The sequence below is a fragment of the Scyliorhinus torazame genome, chromosome 17, assembly GCF_047496885.1.
Source record: "Scyliorhinus torazame isolate Kashiwa2021f chromosome 17, sScyTor2.1, whole genome shotgun sequence".
Classification (NCBI taxonomy): domain Eukaryota; kingdom Metazoa; phylum Chordata; class Chondrichthyes; order Carcharhiniformes; family Scyliorhinidae; genus Scyliorhinus; species Scyliorhinus torazame.
The window spans coordinates 154,891,377-154,915,642 of record NC_092723.1 but is presented as its reverse complement, the minus strand read 5'-3'; the positions used below and the strand labels follow the sequence as shown (position 1 = coordinate 154,915,642).

At 48.4% G+C, this 24,266-nt stretch overlaps 1 protein-coding gene across 3 annotated transcripts in view; it reads right to left on the bottom strand.

Annotated features, from left to right (window-relative positions):
• The window catches only part of abca3b (ATP-binding cassette, sub-family A (ABC1), member 3b), a 238,092-nt gene extending 217,370 nt beyond the window's left edge, over positions 1-20,722 (bottom strand). For all 3 annotated transcript variants that reach the window (XM_072481322.1, XM_072481324.1, XM_072481325.1), the window contains exon 1: positions 20,660-20,722. The gene's annotated coding sequence lies outside the window, so the exon portion shown is untranslated. The remainder of the gene's footprint in view (positions 1-20,659) is intronic.
• Between the last annotated feature and the right edge of the window lie 3,544 nt (positions 20,723-24,266).

The window sequence follows — 24,266 nt, the reverse complement described above, 5'->3', positions numbered from 1 at the left end:
GCGATGGACCAAATGGTGGACCAGCACGGCTTGTGGGCTACATACCCGCACTTGGAAAACGTCACCGTTTGCGGCCATGATCAGCAGGACCATGACGCGAACCTCGAACAGTTCCTCCAGATCGCCCAAGCCCTCAACTGACCTATAACAAGGAAAAATGCGTTTTCCACACAACCCGGCTAGCCATCGTCAGCTATGTCATGGAAAACGGGGTCCTAGGCCCCGACCCCGACCGCATGCGCCCTCTTGAGGAACTTCCCCTCCCCCGCAGCCTCAAAGCCTTCAAACGGTGCTTGGGGCTTTTCTCGTTTTACGCCCAGTGGGTCCCCAAATATGCGGACAAAGCCCACCCACTCATAAAGACCACGATATTTCCCCTGCCGGCTGAGGCCCGATTGGCCTTCAGCCGCATCAAGGCCAACATCATCAAGGCCAACATCATCAAAGCTGCTATACACACGGTGGACGAAACTATCTCTTTCCAGGTAGAGAGCGATGCGTCAGACATCGCCCTGGCTGCTACCCTCAACCAGGCAGGCAGACCAGTTGCGTTCTTCTCCCGGACCCTCACCGCCTCAGAGATTCGGCACTCTGCAGTCGAGAAGGAGGCACAAGCCACTGTGGAGGCTGTGTGGCACTGGAGGCACTACCTAGCCGGTAGGAGGTTCACCCTCGTCACCGACCAACGGTCGGTAGCCTTCACGTTTGATAACGCACAACGGGGCAAAATAAAAAACGATAACATTTTGAGGTGGAGGATCGAACCTTCCACCTACACGTACGATATCAAATATCGTCTAAGGGAGCTCAACGAACCCCCAGATGCCCTGTCCCGCGGCACGTGCGCCAACATGCAGGAGGACCGCCTGCAAGCCATCCACCATGGCCTCTGTCACCGGGGGTTACCCGGCTCGTCCACTTTATCAAGTCCCGCAACCTACCTTACTTAACCGAGGCGGTCAAGGCCATGCCCAGGGCTTGCTAGATCGGCGCGGAGTGCAAACCGCACTTCTACCGGCCAGCCAAGGCTCGTCCAGTGAAGGCCTGGGGCCCTTTGAGCAACTAAGTGTGGACTTCAAGGGCCCCCTCCTGTCCACCAACCGCAATGCCTACTTCCTCACCGTCATCGATGAGTTCTCCCGCTTCCCATTCGCCGTCCCCTGTCCCGACATGGCCTCGGCCACCGTGATAAAAGCACTGCACAGCATCTTCACCCTGTTTGGTTTCCCCGCTTATATCCACAGCGACCGGGGTACATCATTCATGAGCGATGAACTGCGTCAGTATCTGCTCAGCAAAGGCATCGGGGAAACGGGAAATGTAGAGGGAGAACGCGATAGTTTGGAACGCTGTCCTTCTGGCCCTACGGTCGAGAAGTTTCCCAACCACCCGCTGGCAGGAGGTCCTACCCGATGCCCTACACTCCATTAGATCGCTCCTCTGCACGGCCACGAATAAGACCCCTCACAACCGCTTGTTTGTCTTCCCCAGGAAGTCCACCTCCGGGGTCTCGCTTCCACCTCGGCTGATACGCCTATGTCGAGTACCCCGACGGCAGGCAAGATACGGTTTCCCTCCGGGATCTGGCACCCGCTGGTTCCCCCTCCCTCACGGCTCCCCTGCGGGATCCGGCACCCACTATTGGATTAGTAAATAGAGTGCAGAAGGCAACTGTAAACCACTGCATTATTTTACCAAGCATAACCATAAGTCCAACATATGGAAGTCCATGGTCATCAATGCCCTCTTATGGTATGAAGAGACAGAGAGAGAGAGACAGTAAGCAGAGATCTGCACTTAAAATTTGAATTCAATTTTTTAATTCCTCAAAAGGTATCACTGGTCTTAACATCTTCAGAAAATCTTGAAGTGCTAAGATCAATTCTTTATCAAAGTAAGATGAAGAATGCAAGGCCAAAACATGGAGTATTATAAAAACAAACCTGCACCCTGCGCATGCTTATAGAATAAAGGTTACAGAACAGGAGGAGGCTATGTGGCCCTTTTAAAAATTCATTTACAGAATGTAGGCTTTGCTGGCTAAGCCAGCATTTATTGCCCATTCCTAATTTCCCTTGAGACAGTGGTGGTAGCTGCACAGGGGCACCAGACAAGGATGCCCACTGTCCCCGCTGCTGTTCGCTCTAGCGATCGAGCCATTAGCAATTGCTCTCAGAGCAGCAAAAAGCTGTAGGGAGATCCGAAGGGGCGGCAGAGAGCACAGAGTCTCACTCTGTGCAGATGACCTGCTCCTCTACATTTTGGACCCACAAAGCAGCATGGACAGAATCATCACGCTCCTGAAAGAGTTTGCTGCCTTTTCGGGCTACAAATGCAACATGAGCAAAAGCGAGTTCCCGGTATACCCACAAGTAGGGGGGGCAGCACGAATGGGAATGCCGTTTAAACAAGCCCCACACAAATTCTGCTACCTGGGGATCCAAATAGCCCATGACTGGAAAGGGATCCACAAATGGAACCTCACCAGTCTGACAGAGGAAGCCAAAAAGGACCTGCAAAGATGGAACATACTCCCACTCTCACTCGCGGGGAGAGTCCAGATGATCAAAATGAACGTACTGCCCAGGAACCTCGTCCTACTTAGATCCATCCCGATCTACATCTCCAAGGCCTTTTTCAAAGCACTGGACAAACTAATCATGGCGTTCATAGTTGGGGGGTGGGGGGGGGGGGGGTGGGGGGGGGTGGGGGGGGGGGGGGGGGGGGGAAGAGAGAGAGATGATGATGATAAGAATGCGAAGATCCCAAAGAAGGTCTCACAAAAAACAAAGTCCAAGGGGGGCTAGCCCTCCCAAACCTACAATTCTATCTCTGGGCGGCGACAGCCGAGTGAATAAGGGAATGCATCAAGGAGCCAGAAGCCAAGTAGGTGCGCGTGGAGGAGGCCTCCTGCAAGACCTCCCTCCGGGCTCTCGCCACGGCGGCACTCCCATCCCCACCCAAAAAACACTCCAGCAGCCTGGTGGTGATAGGCACCCTCCAGTCCTGGAACCAACTACGGCAGCAATTTGGCCTGACCAAAATGTCGGACAAAGCTACCATCTGCAACAACCATAGGTTCACACCAGCGCTGACTGACGCTACCTTTAAAAAGTGGGGACAGGACGGAGGGACACTGACAGTTAGGGGCCTATATACAGATGGCAGGATCGCAACATTGGATGAACTGACGGAGAAATTCCAACTAGCCAGGGGGAACGAGCTAAGGTACCTGCAACTCAAAAACTTCCTACGAAAGGAGACAAGGACGTACCCACAACTGCCACGACAGACATTACTGGAAGAATTACTGGACACAAGCATCCTAGATAAAGGAAACTGTAGTTGCATGTATGATCGACTGGTAGAAAGGGCCGACACCGTACTGGACGCAATAAGAAAGAAATGGGAGGAAGACCTGGGGATTGAAATAGGGTGGGAACTCTGGAGCAAAGTACTGCATAGGGTCAACTCCGCCTCCACGTGAGCAAGGCTCAACCTGACGCAACTAAAAGTGGGACATAGAGGCCCCTTAACTCGAATGAGTAGGTTCTTCCCGGAGGTGGAGGATAGATGTGAACGGTGCCAAAGAGGCCCGGCCAACCACGCCCACATGTTCTGGTCTTGCCCCAGACTTGATGGATACTGGACAGCCTTTTTCGAGGCAATGTCCAAAGTGGTGGGGATGAGGGTGGAGCCATGCCCGAAAGTGGTGGTCTTCGGGGTATCAGATCAGCCAGATCTATTCCTGGGGAGGAGGGCGGATGCCCTTGTCTTTGCCTCCCTGATTGCCCGCCGTAGAATCCTGTTCAACTGGCGGTCCACCCAAAGCTGCAGACTGGCTGTCCGACCTCTCAGAATCTCTCCAAATGGAGAAAATCAAATTCACCATCCGAGGGTCAGACGACGGCTTCCACAGAACGTGGGAGCCATTCACCCAATTGTTCTGGGACCTGTTTGTGGCCAACGAACAAGCAGAAGAAAAGCCAGGTAGTCAAGAATCAGGGGAAAGTAGCCAAGGTGTGAATCAGGGGAAAGTAGCCAAGGCGTGAGAGGGAGGAATAGACCGGGGGGGGGGGGAAGAAGAGGGAGGAGACAGGGAAACTAGAGAGGGGGGGGGGAGAGGCAAGGGAATGAAAGCCAGAAGGAGAGCATGGGAAACGACAACAAACTCGGCAAATACAGTAACAGAGAGCAAGGAAAATACGGGATGAACGGCCGAAACGGAGGTGAACGCACAACGACAACGGCATTGAAAACCGTCCAGGAGAAGCAAGTAACAACACCAACACCAGATCCATTCTCGTATTGCCCTCTCTGCATTGGACATAACTAATGTAATTGTTTCTCCGGCACCCAAATGTATATGTATCTCTCCAGTCCCCCCCCCACACACAAACAGGTGCCGACCGATTTGTTAAAAATAATATTGCTAACTGTACAGAGTTGTTGTTGAGCTAGTGCACAATATCATACCAGTCTTTTTTTTTTAAATTGTTTTTTTTCTCTTCTATATATATATATGTATTTTATTCTGTGTACATAACTGTAAATATACTTTGTTCAAAAACCCAATAAAAAAAATTTATTAAAAAAAAGAGACAGTGGTGGTGAGCTGCCTTCTTGAACCACAGCAGTCCGAGATGTAAGTACACCCTAAGTTTTGTTAGGGAGGGAATTCCAGGACTTTGAGCCAGCGACAGGGAAGTCAGGATGGTGAGTGACTTTGAGGGGAACTCCAGGTAATGGTGTTCCCAGGTATCTGCTGCCCTTGACCTTCTAAATGGTACTGGTCATAGGTTTCGAAGGTGCTGCCTAAGGAACACATACGAGTTCCTGCGGGGCATCTTGCAGATGGTACACACTGCTGCTACTGTGCTTTGGTGGTGGAGGGTGTGAATGTTTGTGGAAGGGGTAGCAATCAAATGGGCTGCTTTGTCCTGGATGGTGTGCAGTTTTTTGAATGTTGTTGGAACTGCACTTATCCAGGCAAGTGGAGAGTATTCCATCTGACTTGTGCCCGATTGATCAGTCATTTTCAAAGTCGGGTTCATGCCGGGTGGGTCGCAGGCGGGTGTTGGGAGGGTCGCGGAGCCATCCATCGCGGCATTCCCGATTGCGGGAATTAATGCGCAGTGGCCGCAGCAGCCAGCTTTTATAAACATCTGCTGCGACCAGCTTTAAAAATGATGGCCACAAGCGGCTTTCAGAATGCGGCCGCGTTGCGCATGCATGCCCGCTCATCAGTGCGCATGCCCAGTGCCCAGAAATAAACACCGCCTCCTCCTAACGTCAGCATGCTGACCCAGGAGAAACTTTTTTTTTACTTCAATGCAGTCTTCCTGCCTGAAGCAACGGCACAGAGCAGGTCACGCCCCCGGCGTCATGTGTTCTGGGCGCAATTGCGATTCCTCCATTTTGTTAGCAGCAAACAAGCAACAGGACTGTAAAATTTAAAATAGATTGTTTTGTAATATAGAACAGAGGACCAGAGACACAAACAAACCAGGATCTCACAACTAAACTTGCTGGAGCCAGTGGCTCAAGAAAATCCACAGCAGGACAAAGCAATGGTGGTGTGAGCTGCTCAGGAGAATCCACAGCAGGACAAAACAGTGCTGCTGTGAGCTCCAGGATTTCTGATGAACAACCCATACAGAAACGTATAAATTGAATGACAAAGCAAGTGAGAACGTGAGGACCAAGCAGGCTCACCTGCTTAAAGGTAAGCAAAAATGGTGGGTTACAAAGTTCGGGCGACGTGGGACGCGAAGGTCGACCGGCGGGGTCACGAAGGTCGGCTGGCATGAGTGGCAAAGGTTGGCCAGCATGGGTCCCGAAGGTCGGCCGGCGTGGGTTCTGAAGGTCGGCCGGGGTGTGTCCCGAAGGTTGGCAAGAATGGGCCCCGGAGGCAGCACGGTGGCGCAGTGGGTTAGCCCTGCTGCCTCACGGCGCCTAGTTCCCAGGTTCGATCCCAGCTTTGGGTCCCTGTCCGTGCGAGTTTGCACATTCTCCCCGTGTTTGCATGGGTTTCTCCCCCACAACCCAGAAGATGTGCAGGCTAGTTGGATTGGACACGGTAAATTGCCTCTTAATTGGAAAAATGAATTGGGTACTCTAAAGTCAAAAAAAAAGAATGGGTCCCCGGAAAAAAAGTTTGAAATATACTGCTATAGATGATGGGCGAGGCATTGGAAAGTCATGAGGTGAGATACTTGCTGCAGGATTCCTAGCCTCTGGCCTTCTCTTGTTGCCACACTATTTATATGGCTGGTCCAGTCCAGTTTCTGGTCAATGGGAACCCCCAGGATGTTGATAGTGGGAGAGTCAACAATGATAATGCCATTGAATGTCAAGGAACGAAGGTTCGATCCTCTCTTGTTGAAGAGGGTCATTGCTTGGCAACTTGTGTGGCGCGAATGTTACTTGCCAACTTTCAGCCCATGCCTGGATATTGTCCAGGTCTTGTTACATTTAGGCATGGACTGCTTCAGTGGTTGAGGAGTCGCGAATGGTGCTGAACTTTGTAATCATCAGCAAACATCTCTACTTCTGACCTTATGATGGGAAGAAGGTCATTTATGAAGCAGCTGAAGATGGTTGGGCCTAGAACACTACCCTGAGGAACTCCTGCAGTGATGTCCTTCGTTTGTGCCAGGTATAACTCCAACCAGAAGAGAGTGTTCCCCTTGATTCCGATTGACTCCAGTTTTCCTAGGTCTCCTTGATGCCATACTTGGTCAAATGCTGCCTTGATGTCGAGGGCAGTCAATCCTACCTCATCTCTGGAGTTCAGCTCTTTTGTCCATGTTTGAACCAAGGCTGTCATGTGGTGAGGAGGTGAATGACCAAAGTGGAACCCAAACTGAACATTGTGAGCAGGTTATTGCTGAGTAGGTGCCGCTTGATAATATTGTTGATGACCCTTTCCATCTCTTTACTACTGATCAAGGGTAGGCGGATGGGATGGTAGTTGGTTGAGCTGAATTTGACCTGTTTCTTGTGACTAGGATATGCCTGTGCAATTTTCCACATTGGTGGGCGAATGCCAGTGTTGTAGCTGTACTGGAACAGCTTGGCTAGGGGTGCGGCAAGTTCTGAAGCACAAATCTGCAATACTATTGCTGGAATATTGTCAGGACCCATAGCCTTTGCACTATCCAGTGCCGTCAGCCATTTCTTGATATCAAGTAGCGTGAATCATATTGGTTGAATACTGACATCTATAAGGTTGGGGACCTCCAGAGGAGACATCCATTCAGCACTTCTGGCTGAAGATTGTTGTCAATGCCTCAGCCTTGTCTTTGGCACATATGTGCTGGGCTCATCAATCATGGAGGATGGAGATATTTGTGCAGTCTCCTCCTGCAATGAAATGTTTAATTATCCATCACCATTCACGGCTGGATGTGGCAGGACTGCAGAGCTTAGATCTGATGCGTTCGTTGTGGAATGGCTTATCTCTATTACTTGCTGCTTATGTTGTTTGGCACACAGGTAGTCCTGTGTTGTAGCTTGACCTCATTTTTAGGATGCCTGGAGTTGCTCCTGGCATGCTCTCCTGCACTCTTCATTGAACCAGGGTTGATCCCCTGGCTTGGTGGTAATGGTGGGGGGGGGGGGGGGAGAGAATGCCGGGCCATGAAGTTGCAGATTGTGGTTGAATACAATTCTGCTGATGCTGATGGCACACAGTCCCTCATGGATGCCCAGTGTTGAGTTGCTAAATCTGTTCGCACTCTATCCCATTTAGCATGGTGGTAGTGCCACAAAACACGATGGAGTGTATCTTCCTTGTGAAGATGGGACTTTGTCTCCACAAGGACTGTGTGGTGGTCACTTCTACCGATACGGTCATGGACAGATGCATCTGTAGCAGGCAGGTTGGTGAGGATGAGATCAAGTATGTTTTCCCTCACCACCTGCTGCATGTCTGTGAGGTAGGTCACCCACATTTGGCACAAGCCCCCAAATGTTCATAAGGAGGACTTTGCCAGAATCGACAGTTCTGGGTTTGCCATTGCCATTCCTGGTGTCTTGGTCTTGCCAGGAGATGCGTCCGGTTTCATTCCTTTGTGTTTTCTTTGTAACGGTTGGATACAACTGAGTGGCCATTTTAGACAGCATTTACAAATCAACCACATTGCTGTGGTTGCAGGAAAACCAGGTAAAGATGGCAAGTTTCCTTCTCTGAAGGGCATTAGTGATCCAGATGTTATTTTATGACAATCAAAGAACAAAGAACAAAGAAAAGTACAGCACAGGAACAGGCCCTTCGGCCCTCCAAGCCTGCGCCGACCATGCTGCCCGTCTAAACTAAAATCTTCTACACTTCCGGGGTCCATACTCCTCTATTCCCATCCTATTCATGTATTTGTCAAGATGCTCCTTAAACGTCACTATCGTCCCTGCTTCCACCACCTCCTCCGGCACCCACTACTCTCTGTGTAAAAAAACTTGCCTCGTACATCTCCTCTAAACCTTTCCCCTCGCACCTTAAATCTATGCCCCCTAGTAATTGACCCCTCTACCCTGGGAAAAAGTCTCTGACTATCCACCCTGTCCATCAACAATGGTTTAATGGTCATCATTAGACTTTTAAGTCCAGATGTTTTTATTCAATTTAAATTCCTCTGTCTGCTATGGTGGGATTCAAGCCCAGGTCCCCAGAGCATTACTCCGAGTCTCTGGACTACTAGTCCAGCAGAAATACCACTGTGCAGCACAGTAGCATTGTGGATAGCACAATTGCTTCACAGCTCCAGGGTCCCGGGTTCGATTCCGGCTTGGGTCACTGTCTGTGCGGAGTCTGCACATCCTCCCCGTGTGTGTGTGGCTTTCCTCCGGGTGCTCCAGTTTCCTCCCACAGTCCAAAGATGTGCAGGTTAGGTGGATTGGCCATGATAAATTGCCCTTACTGTCCAAAATTGCCCTTAGTGTTGGGTGGGGTTACTGGGTTATGGGGATAGGGTGGAGGTGTTGACCTTGGGTAGGGTGCTCTTTCCAAGAGCCGGTGCAGACTCGATGGGCCGAATGGCCTCCTTCCACACTGTAAATTCTATGTAAACTTCTATGTAAACTATGTGAGAGTACCTTTAAGAAATGGGTGTTTTTTTAGAGAATAACTGTAGTGGGTGTACCTTTAAGAAATGGGTGTTTATTACTGCAGTGATGTCAGAGTGTGGGTGAAGCTGGGCTGTCCGTCAGCTTTTAGTTTCACTTTGAGAAAAAAACTTGGGTGTGTCTGTGGTTTTTTGGTTTGTTTCAGTGTTGGAGCTGCAGTCAGCCACAGAATGTGTAATGTTGTTCTCTCTGCCATGTAAAGACTGTCTCTTGATCATTTGATGAATTCAGAGTTATAACTGTTCTCAGTAGTGAATTTAAACCTGATGTGCTTCTGTTAAAAGTTTTTTTTAAAGTCTTATGGATGTTAAAAGGAAAGTAAGGATTACTTAGTGTTGTATTCTTTGTGGGTTGTATTTGCATTAATGGTTGCTAAGATGTTCACTGTATGTTTTAAAAAGGTTAACTTGAGTTCAAAGAATAAACATTGTTTTGCTTTAAAAAATACTTTTCGATTTCTGCTGTACCATATCTGTAGAGTGGGCCGTGTGCTCCCCATACCACAATCTATTAAAGTTGTGGGTCAGGTGAACTCCATGATACACTTTGGGGTTCTCTAAACCCTGGCCCATAACAATGCCTCAATTTGCCATGATTCTCTCAGCATTTTTGGATACATCCCATTTGGTCCAGGTGGCTTGTCAACTTTAGTACAGCTAGCCTGCCTAATACTTCCTCTTTATCAATTTTTAATACATCAACTATGTCCTCATTCACTATGATTGCGGCAGCATCGCCTTTCTTGGTAATGTACTCACTTAGTATCGCAGCCATATGCCATCTACCTACATGTGTGGACCAATTTTCTGATCCTGAGGGATCCCCATCCCTCCTCATAATACCCTTTTACTATTTTTTTGGCTATAGAAGACTTTTAGATTCCCTTGCATGCTAGCTGCTAGTCTCCTTTCATATTATCTCTTTTGTCTTTCCGATTTCCTTTTTTGCTTCCTCTCTCAATTTTGCTTTATTTGATCTGGTTATTAGTTGTATTATCAAACTGACGTGTTATATGCCCCCTTTGCTGCTTCATCTGACTCTCCTTATCCAGGGAGCTCTGACTTTGGTTGCCCTACCTTTCCCCCTCCTGGGAATGTATCTCGACTGTACCCAACTACCTCCTTTTCAATGACAACCCACCGTTTTGCCTGCTCAACTTTGGTTCTAATTTAGCTGGGTTAGAACCGTTAATGATCTAAAAACGTCAATTGCTGTCATGTAAACATAATTTCAGGCATCTATTCTACCAGATGGCCACAAATCGCACAGCATTCAGAGAGTGTTGTATTATAACCACCAGAAGTGCACTGTGCAGAAAACACTTATTGATATAGACAGCACGGCAGCACAGTGGTTAGCACTGTTGCTTCCAAACGGCAGGGTCCCAGGTTCGATTCCTGTCTTGGGTCACTGTCTGTGTGGAATCTGCACGTTCTCCCCGTGTCTGCGTTGATTTCCTCCCGGTACTCAGGTTTCCTCCCACAAGTCCCGAAAGACGTGCTTGTTCGATGAATTGGACATTCTGAATTCTCCCTCAGTGTACCCGAACAGGTGCCGGAATGTGGCGACTAGGGGATTTTCACAGTAACTTCATTGCAGTGTTAGTGTAAGCTTACTTGTGACACTAATAAAGATTATTTTTACGTCCTGCAATTTCCTTCTTGCCATCCACCATTACAGGTGGCAAGGAGCACAATGGTTAACACTGCTGCCTCACAGTGCCAAGGACCCGGGTTCAATTCCAGCCTTGGGTGACTGTCTGTATGGACTTTGTACGTTGTTATAACCTGCCTGCTTACCATTGGCTGGGGTCTAATGACAATCCCACAATCCTGTGGGAGTATGAGCTTCCCCAATGAGGGGGGACAGAGAAATCATTAGCAGACTCCCTGTATAAATAAAGCTGGCCAGTTTGGAACCAGCAGGAAGCAGTAAGCAGCAAGCAAAGTTGCTGCTGCTGTTGTGTATATATAGGTTATTGTAAATAAATGTTATTTCTTTGTATCCTTGAAACTCGTGCTGGATTCTTCGTGGCCCTCACAAAACTGGCGACGAAGGTTAAAGTGAATAGCTGTCTACACTGCTGAAGCCACCTCCCTGGATTTTTGTTGGATATAGGTTGGAAGTTGTTTTCTATTATACCATGCCTCTGTATGGACGTTTGGATGTTTTTGATGCTGCGCTGGAAAGCTGGGAACCAGTATGCACAACGGATGCGTTACTATTTCCGGGCAAACAATATCACTGAAAACGAGCGCCAGGTGGTCCTATTGCTCACCGCCTGCGGCCCGCATACCTTTGGGGTGATTTGGAGCCTTACGTACCCAGCTGCGCCGGACACCAAAACGTTTGATAAACTTGTGAATTTAGTGGGGCAGCATTTTAACCCAATCCCGTCCACGATAGTCCAAAGTTACCGGTTTAATACCGCTGAGAGGACCCCAGGAGAATCCCTTGCCGACTTTCTATCCAGGCTATGGAGGATTGTGGAGTACTGTGACTATGGTGAGACCTTGTCAGAAATGTTACGTGACCGTTTGGTTTGCGGTATTAACAATGCGGCCACCCAGAGAAAGTGGTTAGCTCAGCCAACATTGACTTTTCAACAGGCCATTCAAATAGTATTGTCCCGAGAGAGCGCAGAACGAGGAGTGCAGGAGATACAGGGAATGAAATGCATGCCTTGGGGCGCAGCCCCTGCCATCCGAAAACGTTCCCCCGCACTCCTGCGGTACCTTGGGCGAGACAACATCAGGACCAACGCCAGTGGCCATCGGACATTCCTCCCTGAAGGGAGCCTTCTCCAGAACCAATGGATGAGGAGCCATGTCCGTGTCAGACTTGTAGGCGCCGACCCCGTCGCGGACGCCATCATTCCAACCGAAACTGGGACCAGCCCAGGGGCGGTACCTTCCATGTGGATGAACCTGCGGCGACTACTCCCAAGGACGTAGAGACGGAGGACGACTGCCTGCAGCTGTATTGTGTGGCAGCTCCCCATATGGCCCCAATTAAGGTGACAGTACGGGGCAATGGTCACCCGCTTGAGATGGAGTTGGACACTGGCGCAGCAGTCTCTGTGAATCGCCCAGAGGACATTGATCGCATCAAGCAGGGTATACAGACCCTTACATCAACCGACACACAGGCCAGGTTGGCCACCTACACGGGGGAACCATTGGACATTGCAGGAACTACGATGACCCCTGTTGTTTATGGACGCCAGGAGGGGTGTTTCCCACTTATCGTGGTGCGCGGCCACGGGCCCAGCCTGTTGGGTCGGGACTGGTTGCACCATTTGCGCTTGCAGTGGCAGCACATCCTCCAAACAGTTTCTGGAGGGTTGACTGAGGTGCTCGGACGATACCCAGATGTATTCCAGCCCGGTTTGGGGAAAATAAAAGGGGCCGTAGCCCATATCCAAGTCGAACCAGGAGCCACGCCGCGCTATTTCCGGGCGCGCCCAGTGCCTTACGCCTTGCTCAAGAAGGTAGAAGGGGAGCTCACTCGTTTGGAAACTTTGGGTATTATCAGGCCTCTCCGTTTTGCTGACTGGGCAGCACCAATTGTACCTGTAATGAAGCCAGATGCCACAGTTCGCTTGTGCGGCGACTATAAACTTAGTGAATGCGGCTTCCCGACTCGACCGATATCCAATGCCTCGCATAGAGGATCTGTACGCAAAGCTTGCAGGTGGACTCTCGTTCACAAAATTAGGTATGAGTCACGCCTACCTACAGTTGGAGCTGGACCCTGCCTCCAGACCATATGTAACGATTAATACACACCGGGCCTGTATGAATATACACGTTTGCCCTTTGGAGTATCCTCTGCCTGCGCTATTTTTCAACGCGTTATGGAGGGCATTTTGAGAGGTTTACCGCGTGTCGCTGTCTACTTAGATGATGTTTTGATCACGGGGACGTCGGAGCAGGAACATTTGGAAAATCTGGAGGCTGTCCTTAGACGCTTTTCGGAGGCTGGAGTCCGTTTACATCGCACAAAGTGCGTCTTTCAGTCGAAGGAAGTAGCCAACCTGGGTTATTGGGTGGACCGCGAAGGTTTGCACCCCGTCGCAGAGAAGGTGCGTGCAATTCAACACTTCCGCCCCGACTGACACTTCGCATCTTCGTTCTTTTCTTGGCCTCGTAAACTATTACGGGAAGTTCCTCCCCAATCTGGCAACTACGCTGCCCCATTGCATCTTCTGCTAAAGAAAAATCACACCTGGGTTTGGGGTCAGCCGCAAGAAACCGCTTTCCGGCGGGTAAAACAACAATTGTCGTTGTCTGGGTTACTAACCCACTATGATCCAGGAAAGCCTTTGTTCGTCACATGTGCTGCATCCCTGTATGGTATTGGGGCCGTCTTGTTCCACAAGATGGAGAATGGGGCAGAGCGGCCGATAGCTTTCGCCTCCCGCACATTGACTGCAGCGGAAAAAAAGTACGCGCAGATCGAGAAAGAGAGCCTGGCAGTGGTCTTTGCGGTGAAACGTTTCCACCAGTACGTGTATGGCCACCACTTCAGTATCGTGACTGATCATAAGCCTCTGCTGGGACTTTTCAGAGAGGTAAGCCAATACCGCCCATTGCTTCCGCACGGATCCAGCGCTGGGCTTTGTTGCTCGCTGCATACGAGTATTCTCTGGAGCACAAACCAGGAACGCAGATAGCGAATGCCGACGCACTGAGTCGATTGCCTTTATCGACCGGCCCCATGTCGACCCCCACGACCGGTGAGGTGGTTGCAACCCTAAATTCTATGGACACCTTGCCTGTCACGGCATCACGGATCCGTGAGTGGACCCAGACGGAGCCAGTCCTGTCAAAGGTTCGACACATAGTCCTGTATGGTGGGCAGCATAGACAGCTCCCAGGCGAGTTGCGGGCATTTTCCTCCAAGCTGTCAGAATTCAGCGTGTGATTGTCCTGGAAAAAGGACAGGAGCTGATACTAAGAGACTTGCACAATGGGCATCCAGGTGTGACCAAAATGAAAATGTTGGCCCGGAGTTATGTTTGGTGGCCGGGCCTCGACGCCGACATTGAGAAGGTGGCCCAAAACTGTTCCATTTGTCAGGAGCATCAGAAGTTTCCGCCGGCTGCGTCCCTACATGACTGGGAATGGCCAGGGTGACCTTGGGCGCGCTTGCATGCGGATTTCGCTGGCCGTTTTCAAGGATCCATGTTCCTTTTATTAATCGATGCCCAGTCTAAATGGCTAGAGGTGCATAAGATGCTAGGCACAACGTCCTGCACAACAATTGAGAAGATGCGTTTGTCTTTTAGTACACATGGCCTCCCCGAGGTGCTGGTTACGGATAACGGCACTCCATTCACCAGTGAGGAGTTTGCCAGGTTCACGAAGATGAACGGCATACGCCATATCCGCACTGCCCCTTACCACCCGGCTTCAAATGGGTTGGCGGAACGCGCAGTGCAGACATTCAAACGAGGCCTAAAGAAGCAGTCTTCTGGGTCAATGGACACGAGACTGGCTCACTTTTTGTTTTCGTATAGGACCACCCCCAATGTGGTGACTGGGGTAGCTCCCGCAGAACTGCTAATGGGCCGGAGACTTCGCACCCGCCTTAGTATGGCTTTCCCGAACATTGGCGCAAAAGTACGCCGCACACAAGTACGGCAGGGACAGGGTTTTTCTCGGCATCGGCCGATTTGGCAGTTTGCGGCCGGTGACCCAGTGTTCGTTCGCAATTTTGCTGGTGGTGCCCAGTGGGTCCCTGGCGTAATCTTTTGCCAAACGAGCCCTATATCTTACCAGGTGCAAGCCCAGGGTCGTCTCCAGCGCAAACATGTAGACCACGCTCGGTCCAGAAGACTATCCCTTCCAAAGATTCCCCGCCCCCCGGAGCTCATTTTTATAGCCGCAGAGACCAGAGACAATGGAAAGTAGTCCTCACAATCTTCCTCTGGTGCCTCACTCAAAGCCTGCGCAGGTCGTTACAGAACCGCGCGGAGATAAAGACGCCGAGGTGACAGAGGCAGCAGACTCTGACTCCGAGATGGAGACACAGGACGCATCAGAGGGGGAAATCCTCGGGCCCACGGGCCGTGGATGTACAACCGTTACGCCGTTCATCACGGAAGCGCCGGTCTCCGTCTCGTTACACGCTGCCCGATCCAGCTCCTCGTGCAAATGGTGTCCGGCCTGCGGCAAAACGAGTCCGACACCCTCCTTCGCCAGGGTCTTCGTTGGATTCCTTGGACTTTGGGGGGGGAGGGATGTTATAACCTGCCTGCTTACCATTGGCTGGGGACTAATGACAATCCCACAATCCTGTGGGAGTAAGAGCTTCCCCAATGAGGGGGGTGGAGAAATCATTAGCAGACTCCCTGTATAAAGCTGGCCAGTTTGGAACCAGCAGGAAGGAGGAAGCAGCAAGGGAAGTTGCTGCTGCTGTGTATAATTATATATATATGTTATTGTAAATAAATGTTATTTCTTCGTATCCTTGAAACTTGTGCTGGATTCGTCGTGGCCCTCACAAAATACGTTCTCCCCATGCCTGTGTGGGTTTCCTCCATGTGCTCCAAATTTCTCCCACAGTCCAAGAATGTGCAGGTTAGGTGGATTGCCATGCTAAATTGCCCCTTTGTGTCAAAAAGGTTTGATGGGGTTACTGTGTTATGGGGATAACATTATAGGGCTCTTTCAGAGGGCTGGTGCAGACTTGATGGGTCGAATGGCCTCCTTCTGCACTGTAGTGATTCTACAGTACTTTACATATTTACATTCCACAGTAGCAGCAAGAAAAGCAGGTTCACTGTTCAAAAAAGCATGATAATTTAGCCACCTGAAGTGCATTACAGGGTTTTAACCACAGGCAGCACCTGCGATTCACTTCCCGATGTGAACTGAGTCATGAACATGTAATTTGGGTTGGGCCAGGAAAAACAAACAGCTTGACAACTTTATCTTTTTGGGCCAGAGGGAACATTTTGTAGCTAAATTACGTCCAAGAGAGAAAACTTTAAAGAACCACAAGCGCAACCCAAGACCTCATCATCCATCCATGCTCATGTACTACAACCCAGTATACCCACTAATAGACTGAAGTGATGACACCCATCAGTATTCTTCTGGGTGCAGTTTGGTGGCAATCACTTTTTTGATGCATGACAATTAGTGGATTCCAAACCAGCAAGTCCTGAGAACTGGTTTGAAAAGTATCTGAGTACTGCAGAACTCACATCACCACACCCAGCAACATAGAAAGAGAGCCCAAGCACACGAGGAAGATAATACTAACAACATGTGCACAAAACAAGGACAAAGATCCCTGCATGTAAGAATGTACAAGATAGATTGTGGGGGTAACTGGGTTACGGGGATAGGGTAGATATGTGGGCTTTAGTAGGGTGCTCTTTGTAAGGGCCGGTGCAGATTCGATGGGCTGAATGGCCTCCTTCTGCACTGTAAATTCTATGATTCTATGAACACCACTTGGTAAATTTTGGAAGTGATAAATTCTCCTCAGCGAGTAAGCATCTTGCACTCAGAATCATAGAATTGTTATGGTGCAGATGAAGGCCATTCAGACAATCATGCCTACACCAGCTCTTCGAATGTGCGATATGACTTAATGCCATTTTTCTGCCTTTTCCCCTCAACCCTGCACATTGTTTCCATTCAAATAATCATCTCATACTCTCTTGAATATCTCAATTGAATCTGCCTCCACCACACTTCCAGGCAGCGTATTCTAGACCTGACTGACTTGATGTGAAAAAGTATTTTCTCACATTGCATGTGCTTCTTTTGCAAATCACTTTAAATCTGTGCCCTCCCCTTCTTGAGCCTTTAATGAGCGGGAATAATTTAACCCCATCTACTCTATCCACCCACCTCTTGATTTTGAACACTTCTATCAAATTTCTTTAGTTTTCTTTCCCCCGAAGGAGAACAGTCCCGACTTCCCCAAACTCGCTTCATAACTGAATTTCTCATCCCAAGAAACATACTTGTAAACTTTTTCTGCACTCTCTCCAATGCATTCACATCCTTCCTAAAGTGTGGCACCCAGAACTGTCCCCAATACTCCAGCTGGGGTCTAACTTGTGTTTATATAAGCTCAGCATAACCTCCTTGCTCATGAGCATTATGCCACCATTATTAAAGTCTAGGATACTGTATGCTTTATTAACCGCTCTCTCTCCACCTGTCCTGCCACCTTCAATGATCTATACACAAAAATACCCAGGTCCCTCTGCTCCTGCACACCCTTTAGAGTTGTACCCCTTATTTGATATTGTTTCTCAATGTTCTTCATACCAAAATTAACCACCTCACACTTCACCAAATTGAACTTAATCTGCCCATTCCACCAACTTGTCTATGCCATTTGAAGTTCTACTCTATTCCCCTCACAATTTACCATTCCGCCAAGTTTTGTATCATTCGTAAACCTTGAAATTGTAGCCATGATGTGGAGATGCCGGCGTTCGACTGGGGTGAGCACAGTAAGAAGTCTTACAGCACCAGGTTAAAGTCCACCAGGTTTGTTTTGAATCACTAGCTTTCAGAGCACTGCTCCTTCCGCAGGTGAGGAGCAGTGCTCCGAAAGTTCGTGATTCAAACAAACCTGTTGGACTTTAACCTGGTGTTGTAAGACTGCTTACTTTGAAATTGTACCCTGCCCACCAAGATCTATATCATTTATATCAGGGAAAGCAAACGTCCTAAACCAACCCCTGGAACTGCACTATAAACCTTCCTCCAGCCCAAAAATATCCCTCAACTGTTTGCTATTACTCAACCAATTCTGTATCCACATTCCTACCACTCCTTTTATTTCATTAGCTATCACTTTTCTCGCTTCTGTCATGTGGCACTGAATCAAATACCTTTTGGAAGTCCGTTTGCACCACATCAACAGCAATACTCTCATCAATCCTCTCTGCTACCTCTTCAAAAAACTCCAGCAAGATAAACATGATTTTCCTTTAAGAAATCCACACTGGCTATTCCTAATCAACCCACAAATTTATCATGTAATTATTAATCTTAATCCTGAATAACTATTTCTATAACCTTTCCGACCACCAAAGTTAAACTGACTGGTCTGTAATTGCTGAACTTATCTTTATAACCTTTTACACAAGGGTGTAATGTTTTCAATTCTCCAGTCCTCTGGCACCTCCCTCAAGTCACGGTAGCACAGTGGTTAGCATTGTTGCTTCACAGCTCCAGAGTCCCAGGTTCGATTCCCGGCTTGGATCACTATCTGTGCGGAGTCTGCACGTTCTCCCTGTATCTGCGTGGGTTTCCTCCGGGTGCTGCAGTTTCCTCCCACAGTCCAAAGATGTGCAGGTTATGTGGATTGGCCGTGCTAAATTCCCCTTAGTGTTAAAAGGTTTGGTGGGGTTATTGGGTTACAGGGATAGGGTGGAGGTGTGGGCATAGGTGAGGTGCCAGGGCCAGTGCAGACTCGATGGGCTGAATGGCCTCCTTTTGCACTATAAACTCTATGATTCTATAGAAAAAAAGAAAGAAGATTATGGCCAGCGCTGCTGCAATTTCCACCCTCACTTTCTTGGATGCATCTCGTTTGGTCCCAGTGCCTTGTCAATCTTTAAATACCGACAATTTATCCAATACCATCTCTATCAATTTTGAACAAAGATGTCTGGTCTGTATTACAAGTTACAGTTAAACGTGGGATTTTAAGTTATCTTCATGAAATAAATGGTTAAATACTGTGTCAAAAAGCCAGGACTCAAGATGGACTCTTTGACTCCATTCGAATGGTCTTATTATGAGGGGAATACCATTACATCATCTCTTTTTCAACAACATTGGAATTTCTTTATACATCAAAGAAATCTATAGTATAAAGCAGTGCGTCTTTCTGGATCCTGACAGCTGTTGAGTTTAAAGACCGGAGAGTGCTGAGCTTCCATAAATGGCAACTTCCAATGGTCGATCAGGAAAAGAATGCAAGGAGGAAAAAATACAACTGGTTCTGGGTATACATTCTAAATAAATTCATTTTCATGATTATTTCTACTCTATGTGTTCTTACTTCTGCATATTAAAGTATATATAAATGTGATTTATTTTAACCAGTACTATCATTTGTGTATTAAAATACAAGCTGTCACAGTGCAGGTTACTAGTTTCCATTAATCAGCTACAGTGACTTTGCTTCTATATTACCGATCCTTCAATGCTATCCTGAAACTTTTTTTCAATGTTGTCGGTAGTTGATCAACTGGCGACAATATACAACCAAGTTGAATTGCTTTCATATTCTGAGTCTGGAGCAGTGTCGGGATGCCCTTAACTTGTGCTCTAGGAATGGATTTCAAAACCTGCTTGTAACTAGCTGCTTCAGTAAAGTTCCTTTGTACTACTCATTCCCTCAACCTTCCATGCTCCCTGCCTCACCATCCCCGGCCCATTTCATCACCCAGGCTTGAACCTCTGACATTTGTCGAATGGGACAATTTGCTTGTCAGCATTTATCCAGTCCTGCAGATAACCAGTCACTCCACTCCACCCAGAGACAAAAAAAACAACTTAAATGTATCTCTATTTCCTTCACTCACAATAACTAAATTAAATGTCAATTTAGGGTAAAAATGTCACTCGAATAACTTGCGTTTGCAACAATTCCCTAGCACTGGCCTCCTGTTTGTTTAGTGATAACCACACTTGCTTGATTCTAACTAAATCTATAGGAAAATGCACCTTTATACCAGCTACATCACTAACAGGCTTTGGGATTTGACTATGGTACATCACAATGCTTTCAAGCTGTGCGGGTTAACATTATCCTAATCACCAAGACAACTTCTTCACACCTTAACAAAGAACTAAAAATAAGCCAAACATGCCAAATTTAAGAAGACCGACAATGTTGCCAAGATTAACTGGACAATAATTAAGTTATTAAATCCTCCAACACCCTCAACACTGTGTGACAACAAGTACCAAAGATGCTGGCTGAAAAAGGCAAAACCTGGAGAGGATGGCATAACAGCCTCACTCAGTATCTAGAGTTGGGCCTTATTGTCACCTGCTCCTGGGAGCTCAGTGATCCAGCAAAAATATAATTAAAGTCTCAACAGAAAAGCAAGCCGAGGAGACCTCACCCCAGCCTCTCCCCACTTGTCCACCCCCAGCAGATTGTTCCAGTTACAAGTGCTGCAGGTCAATCACAGTCCTGGCAGCTTATTCTCTTATAGCTAGGTCAGGTACAAACAACATACCGCATCAAGTGGTATTACCAACCTTTCACTAGCAACGAGAAACCGCAGAATACATTGATGTGGTCACTGGTGCCAAACAGCTGCCCTTCTCCTGTGACAGAGCACTTCCCACAAACACTCCAGCCAGATCTCCCCCTCCCACCACCGGCTGTCTTTACATCTAACTGTGCTGCTTCCCACAGTTGAAGTTCCCACCGCTCCGTTCCCCGGCAGCGGCCGCTTCTTATAATAGCTCTCAAGACCAGTTCTCCTTCAAACCTCTCTGGATCTCATTATCCCCTCGGTCTCTTGTCCTGCACTCACCTGAGCCGCTGCTGCCAAAACAATGCCGGGCGCCCAACCGAAACCTTGGTGGCAAGCCCCGCCCATCAACGCCTCACTCAGCCCGCCTCCTTCACTTGCTATTGGCCAAACACTCCCGTCACTCAAACGGCAGTGACGCCACAAAGAACGGGATCAGAATGAACCCCACCCCATCACTGCCACTCACCTGTCCGCCCACATGCCAAACTCTGCTCTCCCCTGCCCCTTCTGCCAAACACTCACCCGCCACCGCCCCTTCCTGCCAACCTTTGCCCTGCCTGTCTGCTTTTGCCAAACTCCCCCCCCCATTCTGCCTCTCACCTGCCCACCCTCAACAATCACAGTCCTCACTGCCCCTCCCCTGTCCATGTGCAGCCAACCTCTTCTGTCCGTCCCGATCAACCTGTCCTCACTGCCCCTCCCATCCACCTCACCAACCTATCCTGTACCCCTCCCCTGCCCTCACCGTGCACCCGCACTACCCCTCCATTGTCCACCCCGGCCAAACTCTGTCCCTCCCCTGTCCACCTTCACCAATCTCTGCCTTCACTATCCCTACCCCATTCACCCTCATTGCCCCTCCTGCCGATTTACCACCAGCCTCCACCCTCACTGGTCTGCCCTCCTCCCCCATAATCTTTGACCTCACCTCCCCTTCGCTGTCCAGCCCTCCACCATGTCTGCTCTTGCTGCCCTTGTCCCACCACGCATCCCTACATTTCTCTCCAATATTCATCCCCCCCCCCCCCCATCCTAGTCATTCCCTTCACTGTCAGGGCACTCCAACCTCTCCCCACCCTCCCACCCCCAGCAGAACAAGTTTGTCTACTCTATCGCCTCTTCATGATTTTGTGCATTACTTCAAGAATATTTAATTGGCTGTAAAACACTAAGATGGCCAGTGATCATGAATTGTACTGTATGACTATGAACCATTGAATTGCAAGTCTTTGTTAACAAATTGCATCTAGCCTCTTATCATTAAGAAAATAAGCCGGTTTCTGTCTCTCCAATAAGTGGAAGACCTCAGCCATATTTAACTCTTATTGAATTTTAACCACTTCATAAAATGGGTGTGGCACAAAGGCCATTCATGTCCAGTCTGTGCCTCCTCCTTGCAATGACAACTGAGCTAGTTCCACTCTTCCACACCTTTTTTCTATACACACATATATATATCCACACACTATAAAATCAACAAAATCAGTGGTTATAGTGCCAACATAATTGTACACTTTTTTCCAGTCCAAAAAACAATTTCACCCCGACACTGTAATTTGACCAATTGTAAATCCATATTGTCACTGACCCTTTTATTCCAAAGTTTCAAATATGTTAGCAACCTATTATTATGTGGTACTTAATCAAATGTCTTTTGGAAGTCCACATACACTACACTGCGTATGTCCTCAATGTCATGGGGGGATGGTTAGATCCTCTCTTGTAGGAGATTGTTATTGCCTAGCACTTGTGTGGCACAAATGCAACTTGCCATTTGTCAGCCCAAGCCTGGATATTGTCCAGGTCTTGCTGCATTTGGCCAAGGACTGCTTCATCATCCGAGGTGCTGAACATTCATCTGCAAATATCCCCACTTCTGACCTTATGATGGATGGGAGATCATTGATGAAGCAGCTGGAGATGGTTGGGCCTAGGGCATTACCCTGAGGACCTCCTGCAGTGATGCCCTGGAGCTGAGATGATTGACCACCAACCACAACCATCTTCCTTTGTGCCAGGTATGATTCCAACCTGCGGAGAGTTTTCCCCCTGATTCCCATTGACTCCAGACTAGGACTCCCTGAATTCATACTCTCAAAAGCTCACTTGATGTCAAGGGCAGTCACTTTCACCTCTGGCACTCCGCTCTTTTGTCCATGTTTGAACCAAGGTCAGGAGCTGAGTGACCCTGACAGAACCCAAACTGTGCATCCATGAGCAGGTTATTGCTGAGTAAGTGCCACTTGATAGCACTGATGATGAGTCCTTCCACCACTTTGCTGATGGAGAGTAAAGTGATATGGCGGTAATTGGTTGGGTTGGATTTGACCTGTTCCTTGTGTACATGACACACCTGGGCAATTTCCCCAGCAAGATGGCGCCGGAGCGTGGTGATTCTCTGCGAGCTCTCACAAATATCTTCTTCTTACATCTCCTATAACCATACTAATTTCTTAAAACTTAATTCTAACTCTAACACTATCACTCTATTGTAGCCAAGTAAAATGGCTGCGTTCCGATTAATCTGGCCAAAACCCAGTTTGAAATGGCTAACCCGAAAGACTGCTGGGAAAAGCTGCTAACAAGCCACAAGCAGGCAGCTGCAGACAGTATTGCATATTCGGCTCTGGGGAAGTTAGCCCAGATCGATACTCAGGGCTATCAACAGCCCATCAACCCAGGTATTTGCAGTTACATTCAGGACTGTTTGCAGCCCATCTATCCAGACATCTGCCGTTAAATCGGCTATCCCCAGGAACAATTGCAACATATTAGCAATTGAATACCGGGCCAGACCTGTCGGCTCCTGCAGTGGCCGAAACAAAGACAGGTGAACGACCACCCCCCGATCGAGGAATCGCCTCACCATTGGACACATCGACCCCAGGGATTGGGGACAAGGCTAAAAAGAGCAACACTATGTATTTACATTGTGTACCTTGTGTTGCCCATTACGCATTTTCTTTTCATGTACTAAGTGATGTGTTTGAGCTGCACGCAGAAAAATACTTTTCACTGTATCTCGGTACACGTGACAATAAACAAATCCAATCCAATACTGGGTAGATGCCGATGTTGTAGCTGTACTGGAATAGCTTGTCTATCGGTGCGGCTAGTTCTAGAGCACAAGTCTTCAATACTATTGCCGGAATATTGTCAGGGTCCATAGCCTTTGAAGTATCCAGTGCCTTCAGCCATTTCTTGATATCATATGGAGTGAATCGTATTGGCTGAAGACTGACATCTGTGATGCTATGGACCTCCGGAACAGACCAAGATGGATTATCCACTCGGCCCTTCTGGCTGAAGATTGTTGCATATGCCTCAGGCTTGTCTTTTGCACAGATGTGCTGGGCTCCTCCATCATTGAGGATGAGGATATTTGTGGAGCCTCCTCTATGAGTTGTTTAATTGTCCACCACCATTCACAGCAGGACTTCAGAGCTTAGATCTGATGCATTCGTTGTGGAATCACTTAGTTCTGTCTATTACTTGCTGCTTATGCTGTTTGGCACACAAATAGTCCCGTCGTGCACTTTCACCAGGATGACATCTCATTTTTAGGTATGCCTGGTGTTGCTCCTGGAATGCCCTCCTGCACGCTTCATTGAACCCCTGGCTTGGTGGTACTGGTAGAGTGGAGTATATGCCAGGCCATGAGGTCGCAGATTGTGATCAAGTACAATTCTGCTCATGGCCCACAGTCCCTCATGGATGCACAAACTTGAGTTGCTAAATCTTATTGCAGTGTGTCCCATTTAGCACGGTCATAGTAACACACAACCACGATGAAAGTATCCTCATTGTGAAGACGGGACTTTGTCTCCACAAGGACTGTACGGTGCTCACATCTATCGATATGATCATGGAGAGATGCATCTTCAGC